The 16,247-nt window shown below is 38.6% G+C and overlaps 1 protein-coding gene across 4 annotated transcripts in view; it reads left to right on the forward strand.

Annotated features, from left to right (window-relative positions):
* The window catches only part of ZNF652 (zinc finger protein 652), a 34,441-nt gene that overhangs the window by 2,217 nt on the left and 15,977 nt on the right, over window positions 1–16,247 (forward strand). The window lies entirely within an intron of this gene.

The raw sequence follows: 16,247 nt of genomic DNA on the forward strand, positions 1-16,247 counted from the left end.
TATGTAGTGATTGGGGTTTCTGTGCCTACCAACTTTAGACCTGACCTGCAAAAAATAGATCTGGTGTATTTATGAACATCAGTTCAAAAAAAAAAATAGAACTATAATATGCAGTAGCTTCTGTAACTGTTGAGCTTTATGTAGTTGACTTACATTATTTACACTGGCATAAACTATTTCACTTGCATTTTTAAGCTAGTACAGCACCACTGAGCTTTTTAAAATTCTTTGGTGGGTTATTTGACACTTAATGTGGAAACAAAAGCAGATGTTCAGCTTTTCATATTAGAGTACATCTTTCATGAGCAGATTTTAAGTTTAGTGCCATCTTAGCTAGATTTTAAGGGTAATATATCAATTTGGACATGTCAAATGTTGGAAGAATCTGCTTTTGTTGCTGGAACATTAGGGTTCGGGAATGTGAGATTATCATACTACAGTTGAGTACATGCATATAAAGGTGAAAATACTGTGTGCCTATACAGTTAGGAAATGACTTCCCCATGTAAAGTTAGGGGAGTTTAGGTAGTTAGCCTAAGGAAGAGGTGGTGGAAAAAACCTTCAAACTCATGAAGCGAAACTTGGATAGACCTCAGTAAACAAGAATGCATCTTTCATGCTTAGTATATATTGAAGAGTAGCATGCAGCCAGCATATTTGAGACAGGAATAGAAATGTTTTAGGTGATTCTAAAACTGCATAGATAAATGGCATTTATTTAGCACTTTATACATACTAGTGCCTGTACAAAAAGCAAGTCTATTGTTCCTGTTATGCTAAATTTCTTTTGCAGGGGCAAAGAAGTGGCAACCTGTTAAGAAGATAATCTCTTCTGAAAACCTGTTTCTTTGGGTTAATATTACAGAACTTTTTCTAACTACTTAAATTCCAGCAACATAGAGCAGCTGGTCACATAATGTTTTCTGCTGAGAACAGTTGTTTTGCTATGAGATACAGAGCTTGACTTTTTTATTGGAAGACAAACTGGATAAAATAACTTAAAAAAACATTTAATTTCTAACACTTTAGTTGTGTTGCTAGTTCTTTACATTCTTCCAGTTTTATAATCTTAAATTACTAAAATGGATTATTGTATGTTTCTTTAATTTTCTGATTGTTAGTAGAATTTCAGATTTTACATGGCAGTTTGTCTTTTAAGAAGCTTTGCATTTAAAATATCCATCTGTGCTGATAAAGAAGTCTAGGGCATTATTAACGTTTTTACTGTATGATTGCAAAGTCAGTGAATGATCTGATACCTAATTACAACCTGTGTCATTTTCAGATATGCTGAACTTTTGTTAAGTCAGAATTGTTAAAATATTTCAACCAGGCTAATGCTTGTTCATATGAGTTTGAAGTCAGTGGGATTTACACTCCTGAACTTACATAAGGGTAGGATATTCTAAAACCCCTAAGTGCCTTAAATATGTTAAGGACCCTAATTTTTGGCTTTAAATACTTGTCCACATACTTAACTTTAAATGAGTTCATGTGAGTAAAATTATTTATCTCCTTAAGCATTTGCAAGATCAAGTTCTGCAATTTTGTAAAATTAAAATAAGTTAACCTAACTGTAGAGGCATTTTGAAAAAGAAACCTTTGGTAATTCATTTCATCATAAATTTTAATTTTCCAGACATGAAACAGTACAAATTTTAAAATTAGTTTGTGAAGCCTCCCCCTCAAAATTGTGATTTATATCACTCCAGTGTCCCCTCTGATCTTTTTCATCCATGTGTGGGATAAATTTTTACATGCACCCTGGCAAGTGTGAATGTGCAGCACCAATAGAAGCAAAAAACCTAGTTGTAGGAGCTCTGCTAATCATCTGGACAGCATTTGAATTTCTCCTGAGCAGTTGCAGAAGCCTACAGTTTAGGGAACATTGCATTCCACATGCTGGAGAACAGTTTCATAGAGTGATGCTCTTGAGGTACAGCAGTGGTGCCAGCAGATCAAACTCAGTACAAGCAGCTTGCATTAGTTTCCTTGCCACTGTCAGATGCTCTTCCCTAACGAGGTTTCAGACCAATAGTTTACTCTCAGGAGAAGTACTCAGATTTTAGCCATCCAAAACTTTGCAGACTGCTGCAACCACAGGCTACATTCAGTGTTTCTGGAGCTCTTGCTTGCAGTTTTACTCTAAATTTGGAAAATTCAGTATTTTACATAGGGATGTTAAAGAGTAATCTGGTAACCAAGTAATTGCCAAAACTTCTGTCGGTTACTCAGTTAATTCCCCACTGCTCTTCATTTAAAAGGCTGAGCCAGCACACAGGCTGGCTCAGCTTTAACAGCGGGGAAACTGCCTGATCCCAGGGCAAGCAGGAATAGAGGCTGAGCCAGCCACTCTCTATTTACTTGGGGGCAGGGCTATGAGTAACGGATAGCACTAACCGATAAGCCCATTACAAGATACTCATTGGGTAGTCATGTAACCTGATACTCTATTACATCACTAATTTTAGTGGAAAAGTGCTGTTAAAATGGAATATAAGAGAGAATTCTGTAGAGCCCCGCAAATCTGGAGATGTCCTTTTTATATCTGGGGGTACCCACAAATGTGAATGCAGATCAGATTTGCAGATGAAAGTACCAATTTTGTATCCCCACCAGGCCCTAGAGTTCTGTAATGGGCTTGCTTTTTGCATAAAAAATTTTAGTACTAGATGCTAGCTATGAAGCTTAACAGGGTACTCTTAAAAATACGCTATTAGCCTTTTGAGTTGAGGTGACTACTTTCTTTGACAGAGAGATGTGAATTCTTACGTCAGCAATATTAGGATTCTCTCTCTTACCTGACATGAAATGGTCATGGAGTGTCATTCTTTTCTAAACATTAAAAACTTCTCTTTAGTTTGTTTCTGAAGGAATATCTGATGTAACCAACCCAGAGAGACGACATGGAGACAGGCAATCAAGTAGGATAAAAGAGTACAGATCTGCATAACTTTTTTTCAGGTTGTAGGCTTTATGCTTGAAAATTTATGGGCTGTCATTCTGTGCTCTGCGTAGCATCGTTTGTTTGAATGCTGTAAACAAAACCACATAAATATTTGACTTGGAGCATAGCTGAATCTTGATGCAGAGAGCTTATTGGAACTCTGCTTGCACTGTGGCTGGTTTGTTTTGATGAAGACAGTAAAATTCTGCTCCAAATGCTACACTTACTCACTGGCATTGGTTATTTAAAACTATGTTGTGAAAAGCGTGTTGTAAAATATTAATGTTTCAATGAATCCTGTGCCTGAAGTCAAATCACATGGCAAGGCTAGTGTGAATTTTGGCGGTTAATGAAGGCAGCAAATTAAATCAGCAGAGAGATTGGGCATTTACTGGATGTTGATCTGATTGCTAACTCCTGACAGTAGGGTTGATTTTTGGACATCTATAAAATAGCTACAGTGCTCTATTATAGTAAAGTTATGCCTGTACATTTTTTCCTCTAGATAAGCCTCTTAATTTATGTATCTTCCAGTTCCCAACTAGTTCTACATCCACATGTATATACATCAGGGTGGGAGTCCTTCACTTGGGAAAGAGTGGTATATATTTTGATAATATAACTGCTCATTTTAAAAAGTGCAGGAAATTAATTTCTTCAGATTCTTGAAGAATGGATATTCCATGGAAGCAAGTTTCTTAAAAATGAGCAACAGAAGAAAGAGTTATTGAGGATGCTATCTCAGTACTTCCATCAGCTCTTAAATGTTAGCTTCATTTAGCTCCAGCATTCGTGTGACTCTTCTCAGATAGCAAAGATCAATTGCGGGTTTTGCTCTAAAAACAATGGAAAGGCAAAGAATTAAACTTGATGAAGTTGCAGCCTATTTCTGTACTAGTAGTGTTACTTTCAGTGTGGCGCAAATGAGCCTTTTAAAGAAATAATTAAACTACTTTGCTCAGTATATATTCTTCCAGACAGATTTTGGTTTGAGATCTGAAGTCCACTAATACATATTTCAGTGGAAAAATAGAGAATGAAAAAAAGGTATTGCCATTGATGAAAAATGATTGTTAGAACTTAAGAAATTACACAGTAAGTGAATACAAACTGCTATAAAGGGGATAAATATGTATATACATGATGCTATTGATTCTATATCTGAAAAAACCCAGGATATTGTGTCCAAGTTGCTTATGATAGCATCCAAAAATCAGAGAAAAGTATAAAAAAAAAAAGAGGTATGTGACATTTTCTTATACAAAAACATTGAAATTCAAAGTAAGGGTCTTCTCAGGTGTACTTATTCCAACCCTGACATTTGTGTTCAATGTGCTCTTTAAGCTCTGTGAATCAAATAATACAAATTCAGACCCGAAACGCATTGTGGAAATACCATTTTTTCCCCCTCGCTCTCTCCTAAGCCTAAAGGTCAGTTCTTTGTGTCTCTTTTTTTTCAGTGACCTGTCGTCTTTTGGGATGCATCTACACTAGCAAGTTCTTTTAGAAAATCTGTCCCTTTCTCAAAAGAACATGTAGAGCATCTACATACAAATTGTGCTCTTTTGAGCTGAAATCAAAAGAATCTTCTGCTCTTGGATCAGGAAGAACGCTTTTTTTGAAAGAGTCTTTTGAAAAAAGCATATATAGATGCTCTGAGGCACTTTTTTCAAAAGAGCATTCCTCATGGTGCTGGCTCATTCTCTCAAAAGAGCAGAGGCTGTGTGGCTGCTCTCGCTCGAAAGAGCAGATCAATTTTTTTTAATCTGCTTTTTGTGTGTGGGAGTGCTCTTTCGAAAGAAGATTTTTCGGAAGAGATCTTCTGGAAGAACTTCTTTAGAAAGATCACTGTAGTGTAGACACAGCCTCGGTGAATCAAATAATGGCTACATACGTTGTTTCCAGCTGCCATACAAATATTGAAGAGGATTTTGATCAAAGTATAGTATTTAGTTGACACAACAAGAGACTAAAAAGGAGCACTAAATTTATCCGGAAGGAGGTTGTAGTGGGACTTGACAAATTGTAGCCTGACTGGGAGCAGTGTTGGAGAGTGAATCAACCGCTCCCCTCCAACCAGGTGTGGCAGCTTCTGTGCTGTGGGGCTTGGCCTGATGTCCCACTTCAGGTGTTGTGACATGGTACGTTGGGTCACAGTTCCATTCAGGTTTGGCCCATATACAGTTCTGTCATTATGAAAGGGCAACCACACCAAACCCAAGTTTTTTTCCTCCCCAAGCTCCTCTCCACCAACTCCATCTGCTAGGTCAGGGGCATGACATTTTGTAAGCAGGGGCACAGCGCAATCATTGTCTCCCCTCCCCTCCGGCTTCCACTGCTTTGCCAGACCTCCGCTTTCTCCTGCACACCCTCTACCACCAAGGGAACACCCCCCCCAACCACCACCACCATTGGGTCAATTAGAATGTGCAGAGGCCCTGAGTCAAGCAGAGGGGGCAGTCAACGAGTTTCCAGCTTGGTACAGTTTCCTCCTGGGATCCTCCCCCAATGGGCACCCCCTTCCTGAGCATGCCCTCTTACCCCTGCCCCGCATCCTTTCCTCTGGTCCTTCTGCTGGTGTGGGGTGGGGGGTGGCTAATTGCAGGGCCGAAAAGTGGGGCTCAACATACAAAGTTTGCTCATCCCTGTGCTAGGTTGAAATGTCACTCACTGAAATTTGGCCTGGCTAGGGTTAGGGCTAGGTCATGGTGGAGGGACAGCTAGGCCAAACCTGAGCTGAAGAAAATTTTGAATGCCTGAAAAGACAAGCAGAAATAGTTATGTAACTTCACTGTAACAACCTTTCCCACTGTAAGCTGCACATTTGTTTATTACGATTATTTTTATTTGTTGTGGTTGGTTAGTCAGTTGACTCTGCAGTTGGCATTAATTGGACTCTAGGTTGGGCACTGCTTTTAAAAGCAAAAGTCTCTAAGCACAAATTTATAATGGTCACTGGCAGTTGCATTTTTTGTCAAGAATGTTCCATTCTTTCTTTCCTGAAAGCAGCTTAAGTAGCTAGTTGAATTTATAGTCTGTGAGAATTTTTTCAGTTTTTGAGACTACTTGGACAGTGCAGAAATTATGCTTTCTTTGTTAGAAGACTTGGCACACAGTCTGTTGTCCATGATTTTGGGTTAGTAGAGACTTATGTGTACCTAGACTTTATTATTTTGAATAAACCATGGTGACACTCAAACCTCAGTGATTCAAGAGCCAAATTAGTGATTAAAACTATACAAAAGAGTCAATTAGAATGGATTCATTGTTTCTTTTTACTTATGTAGTATTTGCAGCAAAATGTTGGACTAAGTATTCGACAATTGGTTAATAACATAGTGAAAGCATCCTGATTGGTTAATAATTAAATCAGTGTTTTTAATATGCTGCAAAGAGCTTCAGGTGACATATTAAAGAACCACTTGTGCTTTACAATCCCCAGTCTGAGTGTCACTGAGCTGAAACATATTTCAAAATAGTTTTTCTGTATTTGCAGCCAAATTATTTGGACATAATATTATGTGGTTGAATATAACCCCAAAACCAAAGTCTTGGGCATTATATTTGCAAATCCTGAAATTTACATCGTGTGTGTGTGAGAGAGAGAGAGAAAATTAAATGTGAATTTAGTACTTGCAAAAGAATCCAGATTCATAGATTTTTGGAGATTCCTTTTAGTTAGAGATCTTATTCATAGTCCTGATGGAAGGGCCCCATGAATGGGGTTCTGAAGGGCTCATTTCTGGAACTGGTTCTCTTTAATATCTTTTATTAGTGATTTAGATAATGGCATAGGGAATATGTTTATAAAATTAGTGGTTGGTGCTAAACTGGTGGTGTTGCAAGTGCTTTGGAGGACAATTTAAATTGACCTGGGAATAGGAGGACAATTCAAAATGACCTGGACATACTGGAAAAGTGGTTGGAGGTAAATATGATGAAATTCATTAAGGGCAAATACAGAGTATTGCACTTAAGAGAAAACAATCCATTGCATACATACAAAATGGAAAATGACTGTCTAGGAAGGAGTACTGCAGAAAGGGCTCTAGGGATCAGAGTGGACCACAAGCTAAATATGAATCATCAGTGTGACAGTTTCGAACTGCCACTACTTATGCTGTATCATTTAGTATCTAACCTTTTGCATGACATGATGGGAAGTCTTTTCTAGGTGTTATACTAGTTTTTTGTGATATGCTACAATTCTGAAAAAAAGTTACCTAAAGTAATCATCTTAGAACAGTCTATTGAATTCTGTTGTGACTGTGGTGTTTATGCTATATTCCCAGAGTTGTGTCAAAATAAGCTAAAGACAAAATAAACTAAATAAAAGACAAAATAAACTAACCGAAAGAGTATAGAGAGCATTATTTTTCCTCTAACCTTTCAGTTGTCTTTATCTTAGGTGTTGTTTGTACCAATAAAAAGTATAATTACAGAAGTAATTGCATGAACATGTCTTTGAAATCTAGCAGGTAAAAAGGATAGGTCAGTGGTGTACAGCTTGTGGCCCGGGCAGCCCACAAGACATTTTGTTTCCCATTGCCCACGTGCAGGGTTACCAGATTCCGCTGGTTTCTGTCCATTTTTTTTGTACATGTATTGCTAAAGTGACACTCAGTAAAGCAAGGGCATGTGAAGTGAGATGTGTCCTGATTGCACACAATATTGACTGTAAAAACTGTGCACTCACTCTGCATCCATTCAGAGCACTGCTGCTGTAGTTCTGTCGGCATGTCCACAAATTCAAAGTACACAAGTGCAGTTAGCAAAACTACCCTGTCTCAGGGCACCATCTTGATTACAACAGAGATGAATGTGGGCTGCTCATGCAGTTTACTCACTAGGCTAGGTAGCCTGTCCCAGCAAAGGGCAATCTTTTTTATGGATCTTCTAGCACAGGGGTGAACAATAAACAGCTGATAGGCTGAAGGTGGTTTGCCAAGGTTACCTCCTAGTGGTCCACCATACACTTTACTTACCTGCATATCTGCAGGTACTGCTGCTTACATCTCATGTTGGCCATGGATCACCATTCCTAGCCAATGGGAGCAGCAGGAAGTGGTGTCCTGGTCGTCTCAACTTACATCTTCTGTTGGCCCAGAATGGCTATTTGTGACCAATGGGAATTGCGAGCAGCTGTACTTGCAGACATGCTGGTGAATAAAGTGTTTGACAGCCCGCTGTGGGCTAACCTTTGCAAACTGTGTTAGGCCTGTGGGCTACTTATTGTTCACCCCTCTTCTAGCACATAGCACAATTAAATCTGCAGAGACATCCTCATTACGGTCGGAACACACATGGTTTAATTTTTCAGTACTCCTGAAAATAGAAATCCTCAGACAAATCAGAAAAACCCTATTTATGGATCTTTCAGATGACAGAACTTGTTTTGCATCAGTACTTTGTGGTTTTCCTATGTAAAGTAGATGAGATATGTAAAAGGAAGGCAATGATTAGCTAGGTGCAGTGACAATCCGTAATTATTCCTGTTAAGTTGCGATAGCATTATGACTTAATTACTAAATTTTGACGTAATACAAGTTGTATCAAATATTGTTTCATTAATTAACAGTGAGATCTCCTATGCACCTGTGTTTTGTTTCTGGCCAATATTTTCCAAATGTCTGAGTAGACTAAGGCTTTGGTATCTTTGGGTGTGTCTTGAAGTATCATGGTCTGAACTGAAAGACAGGTTCACAGAAGCAAAACCAGGTTTGGAGGTGGTTCTTTTGTTTTGTTTTGTTTTAAATCAACCATTTGCATTTTCAAGTTCATGGCAAACCCTTGCTAAAGAAAACACTTCCAAATTAAGAGAAAAGTGGCCTCATCACTTCTTGAAGATTTTTCAAAGCAGAACACTACTGAGAACTCATTCACACTTCATGATTTTTACAAAATGTATTACATGGAACACAAGTTTGCTAGGTAGCATAATTAAAACTAAATTACACTTGTGGAAAAAAACCCTTGTATTTTGTGATGTATTCTCAAATTTTTATCATGCCAGTTCGCTAACTTGCTAATTTTGAAACTTCAGTGGGTAAACCAATGATCAGCATCAGTACTTTTATTACTCCTATAATAAATGTTAATACTGTTGTGAAAATGTTCAACTTGGGCTAAGTGTTGCCAACTTGACAAGGCTGAAAGATACTGACTTACAAATACTAGTCTGAATTTGGATACCTTTGTGATGACAGCCAAATCACCAACTTACTTTTACTTCAAGGTGAATTTGTTGCTGGCTGTGATTTCTGTTGGGTCACTAACTGGCTAAGAATTTGTTGGTAAGTAAGGTATAAAGTGGCCCAGTTTTGTGGACTTAATGTCCTACCATTGACATAATTTTGATTTTTGTTTTTGCACCTATATGTAATTTACAGTCAGCCTATAAAATCAGTAAAACAGTAATGTCATACTTCTGCTCCATGTGCATTTTCCTGCATGATAAATACTCTGCAGTATTTTACATTGTATCTTAATGTAAATGGTTTTATAGCCACGTGCAGTTTTCACCTCCTGTAAACTCTGCAGTTCCTGTTGCCCTTGGACTTTGTGCATCTGCTGATTGCCAATATAACTGAAAAAAGTTAATTGTCCATATTAACCTTGAGTAGCTCTTTGAACTATGAGTTAAGTTCTAATGCTAAACAATCTGTTCTATATTCTATTAAGTGGTGACGCTCTGAGTAAGGCCCTGTCTACACTAGCAAGCTTACAGAGGCACAGCTGTACTGGTACAGCTGTGCCATGTTGAGGTGGGGAGATCTCTCCTGAAAACATAAATGAGCACCAACATAGTGGTGTTCATGCATGTGCTTATGCTGATGAAACTTGTTTGTGTTTTCTCGTGCCCATGATAGATGTAAGTTTTTGCCAACATAAGTGAAAGTGTAGACATGGTCTAAATTTCTCAGACCTGAAGAAGCTCCTTGTAAGCTCCAAAGCTTGCCACACTCACCAGCAGAAGCTGTCTGTCTAATGTACTCAGACACCCACAGTTACAACGGTGCATAGTATAACTAAAGCAAGTTCTCAACTGCGTCAGATTTCCAATGCACAGGTAAAGTGGGATTGCTTAGCAGTGGAACGGGGGAAAAGGCAGTAGGTCTTTTCAGTTATATTTTCTACTGGTGTAGGTTGTGGTATATCTCACTGTGTGGATAAGGAATTCTCAAATGGAATAATGCTGTTAGGAGAAGCTAGTTAAAAGTCAGAGTGGAATCTGTTAACGTGACAGGATGTAACTTGACAATATCCGTTTCAAAACCTGTTGCTATTTTTGTTTTGTTGTTTTTGAAACAGTACAGTAGAGAAGTCAGTCATTGTCTAACCCAAAAAATTTCTTATCATGGTGGGGGAGCCAAAAAAATCTATATTCAGTTTATCATCATCATCAATAACCTTGGGTTCGTCTCCCGTTGGTGTCTGATGTCTCTCTCACTATTTTCTTCCATCTTTTCCCTGTCCAGCGCAGAGTGGCTTTGTTGTGGAGCTAGTCTACAGAAACTATTTACTATATCATCTATCCATTCTCTGTGTGGTCTGCCTCTCCTGCTCAAACCGTCCATTATGCCAAATACCAGGGTCTTGATTTTTCATTTGTGGTTCATTCTGCAAATATGCCCAAATAGTTGTAGCTTCCTTCTGCAGCAGGTTCTCTTTTGGCTGCATCTTCCTATGTAATTCCTCATTGATGACCTTCTGCATCCATCCTATTCTCAGAATCTTTCTATAACAACTCCTTTCAAAAGCCAATATTATTCTTTTTGAATCTTTCCTAATCACCCATGTCTCACATCCATACAACATGCTGCTGAATACATGCTTTTTCAAGACGTTCAGCTTCGTTCTTAAGATAATTGCTTTGCTTTTCCAGATCTTACCCATTGCCTTCAAACTCGCTTTTGCTGTTCTAGTCACTATTTCCTTCTTACAGTCTAGATCATACGTTATGTTGCTCCCCAGGTATGTGAACTTCTCTACATTTTCTAGTTTGAGCCCATCGACACTGATTTTCCTTCCTATTTCCTTATCTCCAAATACCATTGTTTTTGTTTTATTGATGTTCATAATGAGTCCATACTGCTTCCCTACTTTAACACCTGCACCATTTTTGCTAGCTTCTCCTCATCTTCCTCAATGATAATTATATCATCCACGAACCTCAAGTTGTTAATTCTTTTCCCATACACAGATACCCCTTCTACCTCTTCCTTGATATTGTCCATCACTCTTTCCAGATGTGTGATGAAGATACTTGGTGATATTGGATCTCCTTGTGTCGTACCTCTACTTGTTTTAAACCAACTTCCCAACTCCCTGCATGTCCTCACCGCTGCTGCTGCATTGTCACTGATATCCTTCAACAACCTTACCAGCGTGCTATCCCCTCTGTATGACTCCAGCACTGCCCAGGTCACTTTTTGATCAATACTGTCAAATGCCTTTTGAAAATTGATGAAGCAAGTGTATATGTTCTTGTTCTTTCGTCAGGCTTTTTCTGCTGTCAGTCTTAGTGCCAATATCTTCTATCTTTTCTGAACCCCACTTGTTTGTCTGCTATATGTTCTTCTATCTGAGATCTTAGTCTCTCAGTCAGAATAAGCAGCAGGACCTAGCCTAGATGACTCGTTAAGGCAATTGTTCTGTAGTTCTTGCACTCCAGTGTACTTCCTTTCTTGGGTATTGTCACTAGCACAGATCTTGTCCATTCCTTAGGCGCCTTCACTTCCTTCCATGCTATATTACATAGTCTGTGTATTTCCTGAATCATGCTTTCTCCGCCTTATTTGATCATCTCTCCTGTGGTCTTATCATTTCCAGGGCTCTTGTTGTTCTTTAGTCGTTTCACTGCTTTTTCTACTTCCACCTTCGAAATATCTGTCTCACTCTCGATGCTTGGTGGAGATATCTCTTTCAGTTCTTCAGTCAGTCTCTCTGAGACACTTGGGTCCAACTGTGCTTTGTGTAGGTCAGTGCAATATCTCATCCATCTCTGTGGACCAGGATTTCTCTGGCCCCACTGGAGCAACTCTCACCTGCAGCAGTGCTGGGTGCCACTCCAGCCTTGTACCAGCCCTTGTCCATAGCCTCCTTAGCCCCCCTCCATCCCACACGCCTGTTTAAACCTAGCATTTAACCAGTTAACTAATTAAACTGGATTTACTATCCCTGTGGAGAACAATGCTAAGCGGGGGTAATTATACAGTATTCTTTCATCCACAGATCACAAAGCCTTTTACAAAGGTGTGATATATGTTATCTCCATTTTACAGATGGGGGAATTTGGTGCAGAGGTAGACTTGCCCAAGGTGGTAAGGTGAGTTAGTGGCAGAGTTCAGAATAAAAGCCAGGTTTTCTCATTCTGTGTCTTGTCTCAGCCATACTACGTTAGAGAGTGGTAAGGTGTATAGTCAGTGGTACTCTACATTGGACTCAGACGGGTCTTAATTTCAAACAGCCCATAGAGAATCAAAGTTAAAACAAGTAATTGTTCAAGTTCCTAGCTGGGTAGATTGTTCTATTTTTAGTGCAGATAATATGAAGAAATGTGGTTTTTCATTAGAAGTAGCAAAGGCAGTATATGAAATGCTTCTCCCATATAGATGCTTCCTCCACCTACACATTTGTCTGCAAGTCAAGATTTGATGCACTTTTGTTTCTGGGCTTTATGCCTTTAACTCGTGTAACCTCACTTTTTAGGTTTTTTCCAATATAGTCTCTGAATACAAATTTCCTAAATGGCTTCAGGTGCCTCATAAGCATTCATTTTATAGTCATAATAAAACTATACTTGTCCAGAGTTTAAGGTTAGATATACTTCCACAAGAGTTATTTTGAAACAAGGTAACCCTGTGCCCTTTAAGGAGAGCTTATGTTTCTCCCATTTGCCATAAAGCATTCTTTCAGAGTCTGAAGAATTCATCAAGGTCTGAGACAGTCTTGGTCATCAAGAAAAATAGATTTTTTTTGCATTTTCAGAATTAAGATTTGTATATTTTTGTCAGAATTTGCTAGTAAAGGATATATTTTAGCACTATTTTATTCAAGCTATTTCCTTCAGTTTTCTGATGCAATGCATTGTTTGTATTACTGTATAAAGTGTCTCTCATTGCCATCTGTGCGTGACAGTTAATGAAATAAATTTGTTCGAAAGTTTTGGGTCTCTTGAGGGTTGCAAATATTTATATTCAAAGTGAAACTAGGTTACTGTTTCTGCAAAATGCAGTGGTTGAAGACCAAACAGCTTTTGATACAATTCAGAACACATCTTTTGCTTTTGAAGTGGTAATACATTCATGTAGAGTGGTTTTATTTTATAGAATTTTCCTAAAATGATCATAGGTGATAAACAATTCTAATACATGTGAAGACAAATTCCTCCATGTTAAATGTAAAGGTGATTTTATTTTTTTTCTTGTTCATAGAAGTGTTTTAAGCTATTTCAGGTGTTATATTGTCACTGATTGTATATGCTTCTAATTTTAGCCATATAATTTAGGCCTGTTCAATGAGCTTATGAAATATCTAATTATGATTTTTCTATGGCTGTGTCCATACTACAAAAATAGCTTCGAAGTTGCTTCTTTGAAGTAAGCAACTTTGAAGTTGAGTGTCTACACACACCCTACTTTAAAGTTAAACTTTGAAGTAGGGCACTACTCCTTTCCCGGGAATGCAGTAAGGACTTCAAAGTTGGGCTCTCTAAGTTGACTTCGAAGGAAGGGAAAAATGTGTGTAGACCCTCTGCTGGCTACTTTGAAGTTAGGCACTACATCAAAGTAACATTGAGGTTAGTTCCTGGTGTAGACGCATCCTATATGTCCTAAACACTGTTTCCTAGGTTTTATGACATATTTGTTAAATTCTATCTGGCATTATGGTGAATTTCACACTTGTTGTACAGATCTCTTTGTAAGTACCTTTTTGGGCCCATGTTGTCTTGCAATCTCTCACCTCCCTGCACTATCTGTAGAGCTTTTGCTTTTTGCTCTGCTGATCATTGGTAATCTGTATCCTCTAGGAGAAGCACCACTGATTTAAAGAATAAACAATAAAAACTTCTATTCAGGTCATTCTTTTTCTAATACTTTAATTGAGCTCGTTTAGGTGGTTGAATAGAAAAATGCAAAATATACTTCCTCCTTTATAAAAATTGTATTCAGCTGCATCTGGAAAGAAGCTATCACAGTTGTGTTTGGGAGACTGTTTTTATTAGTAACTCACAGAGGAAAGAAGTATGTAATAAAATGTACAGCCATAATATAGTATGCTTCCTACTTAAGTCATGCTTAGTTCTTTTATGAAGTCAATTTAGTGCATGCCGAATTGTACCAAAACAGGCTTTATCCTGTTGATAGGATGAGTATTCCATCGAAATAGAAGCATAAGTCTCACAACACAGCGTTGTTACATCATAGACGTTTCAGCTCTGAAATGGTGGAGCAAGCATTAGAGGTGGACAGTTTTAGATAAACATCTCATAGCAGAGTTCCTTCTTAACCCCAACAGTTTTAGTGGTTGGATTTTCTGGTTCTCTAGCTTTCTGATTGCTCCTTTTCGGTGAACTGTCATCCTCCCTTTTCCTTCCTATGGGCTGCCCTCAGGCTTCTGTTCTTGGTTCCTCCTTCTGCGCCCTCTCTATGTACTATTGTCTGCAGGTATGACTTTTTGACTACTACATTTATGCTGATGGCTCACCTCTACCCATTTCATACAGTGAATCCAGTTTATTGGCTTGACTTTCTTATATTGTGCTCTTGGAAATGTCATCTGTTGAGAGAGAACTAAACTTGAGGTTCTGATTGAAAGTGGTAGAAATCACATGGTATTTTCTTCAGGAACAAGTAGGAACATTGACCCTGGTGTGCTAGTCAAACTCCTACTTTGGTAACTGCCGGTGAAATTTAGGTGGTAGAAAGTGTTTTAGTTCAACTACTTGAGTGGGGAATGAATAACTGAGACACGACACAAGTGGAGGCAGATGAGAATAGGTCCCTTAAATCAAATGGAGATTGTATGAAGAATCTGTGAGGTGGAAACACAGACAAGTGGATGCACCATATCTTCCGGTTTAATTTGCGGCTGCAAGGTGAAAACATATACAGCGAGAGTCTTCTTGCATCTGTATATTAATAGAATGTCCTTTGCCACATAATCAGTTTCAGTTTGCATGCTACCACAACCTGGAGGGTAGAAAAGGGAGGAGGTGGCATAGATGCTTCCTCAGTTGTTCTACCAAACTTTCCTGTCTGGTTACCCATCTCATCCAGGCTGCTACATGTACAAAATTCTTCATAGCCTTTTTGATCTGAGATTCTCTTGTGCTGGTGTAACTTACCTGCTTCTGAGTACCTCAGGGAGTTTGACTTCAGGTTGCTCTGCAAAAGGGAGAAACAGGGCTTGTGCCTTTTTTTAGCTTCTTTAGATACGTAAAGAAGATTTTAATAGATTATATGCCCTTCTCCTCCCCAAAATATTTTATATTTATCTTTCCTATATCAGGAATATTAAGTCTGCTGTTCTCGGATTTTGCTAAAAGATTTGTTTGGAAGTAGTCTCAGATGAGTATTACAAGACTTCTCAGCCCTTAATTGTGTGCTGAATTTTAAACCGAACTATACTTGAATGAAAATTACTTCCCCTCTCAAGTAATTAAGTTTAATAGCATGACCTCTGGTGTCCTATCAGTTTTCCACCCTTCCATAGACCTTCAGGAAAACCGGGTACAGCAGTCTTCAGTTTTTAAGGTAAAAGATAAAAAACAGAAAACAAAAGAATTTGGTGGGATGGGTCTGAGAGAGGCCATCATTTAGGATGCCTTTAAACACAAGTTCCTATTTTAAAAAAATGGTTCGTGGGCCTTTTTTTTTTGAGTGGGGAGGGTACCTGGTCATATCCATCTTATTCACTATAAGCTGTGCTTCTAATATTATGTTAGTTTCATACTGTAGGGCAGGGGGTCAGCAACCTTTTAGAGGAGCAGTGCCAAAAATTGACTTTTTGACCTCTTTGTACAGTCTGAGTGCTGGTGATACTTTTCAAAGTCACTAATAGTCCTTCTTACAACAACTTCGTTAATTAAAAAAAAAAAAAATTAACATGCAGAGGACTGCCATTTAGGTGGTGGTTGATAGTAATAATGGGTCTTTTGTTGATCCATGGGCGGCACGGCTTTGAGCAAGCTCCCAGCTGTATGGGGGAGAAGGGCTGGGACTCAGCTCCCGCCTCACATGCTAATGAAAATTGGTTCTTGTGCCACTCTTGGCACCCCTGCTGGGGGTTGCTGACT

The sequence above is a fragment of the Carettochelys insculpta genome, chromosome 28 (assembly GCF_033958435.1).
Source record: "Carettochelys insculpta isolate YL-2023 chromosome 28, ASM3395843v1, whole genome shotgun sequence".
In the NCBI taxonomy this organism is placed as follows: Eukaryota; Metazoa; Chordata; order Testudines; family Carettochelyidae; genus Carettochelys; species Carettochelys insculpta.